Genomic DNA, 6,000 nt, shown 5'->3' on the forward strand with positions numbered 1-6,000 from the left:
TTTTAGGGTTAGTGTGAGGAAAACGAAAAGGTAAGTATTAGGTTAAGGTTAAGAGCAAGTGTAAGGTTTAGGTTAAGGGTAAGGGTTAATGTAAGCGTCCTGGAAAGGGTTCAGGTAAGGTTTAGGGTTAGAGTTAGGTTAGGGTTAAGTGTTAGGAAAAGGGTAAGTTGTATGTATAAGAATAAGTGTGAGAGTAAGGGTATTGGTAATGATAAGGGTGAGGGTTAAGGATAAGGTATAAGGATAAGAGTATTTTAATTTTTTAATTCAATTAATTTTAAATTATTTTTTTTTAATTTAATTAATTAATATTTTAATTGTACGAGTAATTGTTAGGGTAAGCTTAGGCATAAATGTACATTTAAGTGTTGTTGTATGGCTTATGTTAAGGGTAAGGTTAAGTGTTAGCGTAATGGTTATGGTTAATTATAGGGTTAGGGTGAGAAAAACGTAAGGTTAAATATTAGCTTAAGGTTAAGGGTAAGGTTAATGTTAAGAGTAAGTGTAAGGTTTAGGGTAAGGGTTAGGGTTAATGTAAGGGTCAGGGTAAGGGTTGGGGTAAGGTTTAGGGTAAGGGTTAGGTTCAGGATAAGTGTTAGGGTAAGTGTAAGGTTAATGGTAACCGTAAGTGTAAAGGTAAGGGTTAGGGTAAGAATAAGGGTATGGGTAATGGTAGCAGAAAGGGTAAGGTTTCCGGTAAGGGTAAGTGTTAGGATAAGGGTAAGGTTTAGGGTTAGGGTAAGGGTAAGGGTAAGGGTAAGGGTAAGGGTAAGGGTAAGGGTAGGGTAAGGGTAAGGGTTACGGTAAGGGTAAGGGTTACCGTAAGGGTACGGGTACGGGTAGAAGTATGTGTTAGAGTATGGGTTATGGTAAGGGTAAGGGTTAGGGTAAGGGTAAGTGTAGGGGTAATGGTTAGGGTTAATTTTAGGATTAGGCTGAGGGAAAAGTAAGGGTAAGTATTAGGTTAAGGTTAAGGGTAAGGTTAAGGTTAAGTGTAAGTTTTAGGGTAAGGGTTAATGTAAGGGTCAGGGTAAAGGTTCAGGTAAGGTTTAGGGTTAGGGTTAGGTTAAGGTTAAGTGTTAGGGTAAACGTAAGTTGTATGGATAAGTATAAGTGTAAGGGATAGGGTAAGAGTAAGTGTTAGGGTAAGGGTAAGGTTAATGGTAACCGTAAGTGTAAGGGTAAGGGTTAGGGTAAGGGTAAGCGTAAGGGGAAGGGGAAGGGGAAGTCTAAGGTTACGGGTCAGGGTTTAAAGTTAGAGTAAGGGTTAGGGTTAGGGTTAGGTAAGGATAAGTGTTAGGGTAATGGTTACGGTTAATTTTAGGGTTATGATGAGGGAAACGTAAGGGTATGTATTAGTTTAAGGGTAAGGTTAAAGTTAAGATTAAGTGTAAGGTTTAGGTTAAGGGTTAGGGTTAGAGTAAGGGTTAGGGTTAGGGTTAGGGTTAGGGTAAGGGTTAGGGTAAGTGTTAGGGTAATGGTTAGGGTTAATTTTAGGACTTAGGGTGAGGGAAACGTAAGGGTAAGTGTTAGGGTAATGGTTAAGGGTAAGGTTAAGGTTAAGAGTAAGTGTAAGCTTTAGGGTAAGGGTTACGGTTAATGTAAGGGTCAGGGTAAAGGCTGGGATAAGGTTTAGGGTTAGGGTTAGGTTAAGGGTAAAGATTAGGGTAAGGGTAAGGGCATGGATAAGGATAAGTGTAAGTGTTAGGGTAAGGGTAATGTTAAAGGTAACAGTAAGTGTAAGGAGAAGGGTTAGGGTAAGGGTAAGGGTAAGGGTAAGGGTAAGGGTAAGGGTAAGGGTAAGGGTAAGGGTAAGGGTAAGGGTAAGGGTAAGGGTAAGGGTAAGGGTAAGGGTAAGGGTAAGGGTTAGGGTAAGGGTAAGGGCCACGGTAACGGTAACGGTAAGGGTAAGGGTTACGGTAAGGGTAAGAGTTACCGTAAGGGTACGGGTACGGGTAGAAGTATGTGTTAGAGTATGGGTTATGGTAAGGGTAAGGGTTAGGGTAAGGGTAAGTGTTGGGGTAATGGTTAGGGTTAATTTTAGGGTTAGGGTGAGGGAAAAGTAAGGGTAAGTATTAGGTTAAGGTTAAGGGTAAGGTTAAGGTTAAGTGTAAGTTTTAGGGTAAGGGTTAATGTAAGGGTCAGAGTAAGGGTTCAGGTAAGGTTTAGGGTTAGGGTTAGGTTAAGGTTAAGTGTTAGGGAATGCGTAATTTGTATGGATAAGATAAGTGTAAGGGATAGGGTAAGGGTAAGTGTTAGGGTAAGGGTAAGGTTAATGGTAACTGTAAGTGTATGGGTAAGGGTTATGGTAACGGTATTAGTAAGGGGAAGGGGAAGGGCAAGTCTAAGGTTCTGGCTCAGGGTAAAAGTTAGAGTAAGGTTTAGGGTTAGGTAAGTATAAGTGTTAGGGTAATGGTTACGGTTAATTTTAGGGTTATGATGAGGGAAACGTAAGGGTATGTATTAGTTTAAGGGTAAGGTTAAAGATAAGATTAAGTGTAAGGTTTAGGTTAAGGGTTAGGTTTAGAGTAAGGGTTAGGGTTAGGGTTAGGGTTAGGGTTAGGGTCAGGGTCAGGGTCAGGGTCAGGGTTAGGGTTAGGGTTAGGGTTAGGGTTAGGGTTAGGGTTAGGGTTAGCGTAAGGGTTAGGGTTAATGTAAGGGTCAGGGTAACGGTTGGGGTAAGGTTTAGGTTAAGGGTAAAAGTAAGTATAATGGTAAGGGTACGGGTGAGGCTTAGGGTAATGGTTAGATTTAGGTAAGGGTGAGGGTTAGGGTAAGATTTAGAATTAGGCAAACGGTAAGTGCAGCAGAAAGGGTAAGGTTTAGGATAAGGGTAAGTGTTATCATAAGGGTAAGGTTTAGGCTTAGCTTAATAGTAAGGTTAAGGGTAATTGTACGAGTAATTGCTAGGGTAAGTCAAGCATAAATTTACATGTAAGTGTTGTTGTATGGCTTATGATAAGGTTTAGGTTAAGGTTAAGGTTTATGTTAAGTGTAAGTGTAAGGGTAACGGAGACAGTAAAGGTAAGGGTAAGGGGAACGGTAAGGTTAAGGCTACAAGTACGTGTTAGGGTATGGGTCATGGTAAGGGAAAGGCTTAGGGTAAGGGTAAGTGTAAGGGTACGGGTCAGGGTAAGGGTTACAGTAAGGGTTAGAGTTACGGTTAGGGTTAGGGTAAGGGTAAGTGTTAGGGTAATGGTTAGGGTTAATTTTCGGGTTAGGTTGAGGGAAACGTAAGGGTAAGTGTTAGGGTAATGGTTAAGGGTAAGGTTACGGTTAAGAGTAAGTGTAAGTTATAGGGTAAGGGTTAGGGTTAATGTAAGGGTCAGGGTAAGGGCTGGGATAAGGTTTAGGGTTAGGGTTAGGTTAAGGGTAAAGATTAGGCTAAGGGTAAGAGTAAGGTTTAGATTTAGGCTAAGGGTAAGTGTAGCAGAAAGGGTAAGGTTTACTGTATGGTTTAGGCTTAGGTTAAGGGTAAGGGTAAGCGTAAGGGTAATTGTACGAGTAATTTTAGGGTTAGGGTAAGGTTAAGTGTTAGGGTAATGGTTAGGGTTAATTTTAGGGTTAGGGTGAGGGAAACGTAAGGGTAAGTATTAGGTTACAGCTAAGGTTAAGGTTAAGAGTAAGTGTAAGGTTTAGGGTAAGGGTTAGGGTTAATGTAAGGGTCAGGGTAAGGGTTGGGGTAAGGTTTAGGGTAAGGGTTAGGTTAAGGATAAGTGTTAGGGTAAGGGTAAGGTTAATGGTAACCGTAAGTGTAAAGGTAAGGGTTAGGGTAAGGGTAAGAATAAGGGTATGGGTAATGGTAAGGGTGAGGGTTAGGCTAAGGGTAAGTGTAAGGTTTAGATTTAGGCTAAGGGTAAGTGTAGCAGAAAGGGTAAGGTTTACGATAAGGGTAAGTGTTAGGATAAGGGTAAGGTTTAGGGTTAGGTTAAGGGTAAGGGATAGGGTAAGGGATTGGGTAAGGGATAGGGTAAGAGTAAGGGTAAGGGTAAGGGTAAGGGTAAGAGTAAGAGTTAGGGTAACGGAAAGCGTAAGGGTACGGGTGGAAGTATGTGTTAGAGTATGGGTTATGATAAGGGTAAGGGTTAGGGTAAGAGTAAGTGTAAGGGTATGTTTAAGTGTACGGGTCACTGTAAGTGTTAGAGTAAGGGTTAGGTTAGGGGTAACTGTTAGGGTAATGGTTAGGGTTAATTTTAGGGTTAGTGTGAGGAAAACGTAAAGGTAAGTATTAGGTTAAGGTTAAGAGCAAGTGTAAGGTTTAGGTTAAGGGTAAGGGTTAATGTAATGGTACTGGAAAGGGTTCAGGTAAGGTTTAGGGTTAGAGTTAGGTTAGGGTTAAGTGTTAGGAAAAGGGTAAGTTGTATGTATAAGAATAAGTGTAAGAGTAAGGGTATTGGTAATGATAAGGGTGAGGGTTAAGGATAAGGTATAAGGATAATGGTATTTAATTTTTTTAATTCAATTTATTTTAAATTAAAATTTTTTAATTTAATTAATTAATATTTTAATTGTACGAGTAATTGCTAGGGCAAGTTTAAGCGTAAGTGTACATTTAAGTGTTGTTGTGTGGCTTATTGTAAGGGTAAGGTTAAGTGTTAGGGTAATGGTTATGGTTAATTATAGGGTTAGGGTGAGAAAAACGTAAGATTAAGTATTAGCTAAAGGTTAAGGGTAAGGTTAATGTTAAGAGTAAGTGTAAGGTTTAGGGTAAGGGTTAGGTTAAGGATAAGTGTTAGGGTAAGGGTAAGGTTAATGGTAACCGTAAGTGTAAAGGAAAGGGTTAGGATAAGAGTAAGAATAAGGGTATGGGTAATGGTAAGGGTGAGGGTTAGGCTAAGGGTAAGTGTAAGGTTTAGATTTATGCTAAGGGTAAGTGTAGCAGAAAGGGTAAGGTTTACGGTAAGGTTTAAGGTTTAGGGTTAGGTTAAGGGGAAGGGGAAGGGGAAGGTAAGGGGAAGGGTTGGAGTAAGGTATAGGGTAAGGGTAAGGTTATGGTTAAAGGAAAGAGTAAGGGTAAGGAAAAAGTAAAGGTAAGGATTTGGGTAATGGTAAGGGTGAGAAGGGTTAGGGTAAGGGTTACGGTAAGGGTTAGGTAACGCAGTGTACAACCTGGGACGTCACACGCAGAGCTGCCTCTGGCAAGGTGAGTGAGGAACAGATGTAGCAGTTGTTGTGTTGTAGGTCTCACTGTTCCTCTAAGCATCCCCTCTTTGTCTTTTAGAGGTGTTGTAGCTGTTTGAAGAGGGTAGATTGAAGCATCTGCCTCGGGGGCTGGTAAGCGGCAGAGGTAAGGGAGCAGATGAGAGTAACTTACCTAGCTGTGCTGTGTCTTTGGATGCTGCATCGGCCTATGCGTTTCTTTTTCTTTCACAGGTGTCTCACACAGGCTCAAAGGAGCAAACTGCACTCTGAAGAGCTGTGTAAGAAGAGGGGCTGGTCATGAGCTGGGTTGGAGCAGAACGACCAAGTAGCACAAGGTGACTATGAAAGGTGTCCGTCTTGCTTTGCAGGTGCCGTGGCAGGCTCTCCACAGAAGTGGATAAGGATATGAGATAAGGCCAGAGAGCGACAAGGAGCGGCACGTGCAGGGATGGTTTTGAAGCGCTGCGGTGGCTTACTCTTCTGTTCATCAGGTGCCACAGGCAAGGTGGGTTGTAACATCAGTCGTTATATTTGCATGAAAGCAGTTCACTTGAACGCCACAGTGCATCTGAGTAGGGTGTTCTAGCAGAACAAGCTTGTCTGGCACAGCGGTGCCTGATGGCAGTGTGTTTCCTCAGGTGAAGAGGTGCCTGAAGCCCCATCCTATCTAGCCTGCACACAGTTATCTGAGAATGAAAGCTGCTTTCCAGTAATTCAGAAAGCCAAGTTACGTCTCAGCCTTGAGCATCTCGGGCTTTTGGGCCTGTCTGTAACATTTGGCACCAGCACTAATACTTTTTTTGGCATATGTTTAGCGTTTGGGGCCTGTGTCTGGGATTTGGGCCCTGTCTCGAACCA

The 6,000-nt window shown here is 41.9% G+C and overlaps 1 long non-coding RNA gene across 1 annotated transcript in view; it reads left to right on the plus strand.

Annotated features, from left to right (window-relative positions):
* LOC311428405 overlaps positions 1–5,641 on the plus strand; it is a 139,063-nt gene extending 133,422 nt beyond the window's left edge. Inside the window, exons 2-4 of the long non-coding RNA XR_014687705.1 lie at positions 5,222–5,287; positions 5,374–5,420; positions 5,511–5,641. This is a non-coding gene — a long non-coding RNA (uncharacterized lncRNA). The remainder of the gene's footprint in view (positions 1–5,221; positions 5,288–5,373; positions 5,421–5,510) is intronic.
* The last annotated feature ends 359 nt before the right edge of the window (positions 5,642–6,000 follow it).

The sequence above is a fragment of the Aythya ferina genome (assembly GCF_964211825.1).
Source record: "Aythya ferina genome assembly, contig: HAP1_SCAFFOLD_74, whole genome shotgun sequence".
In the NCBI taxonomy this organism is placed as follows: Eukaryota; Metazoa; Chordata; class Aves; order Anseriformes; family Anatidae; genus Aythya; species Aythya ferina.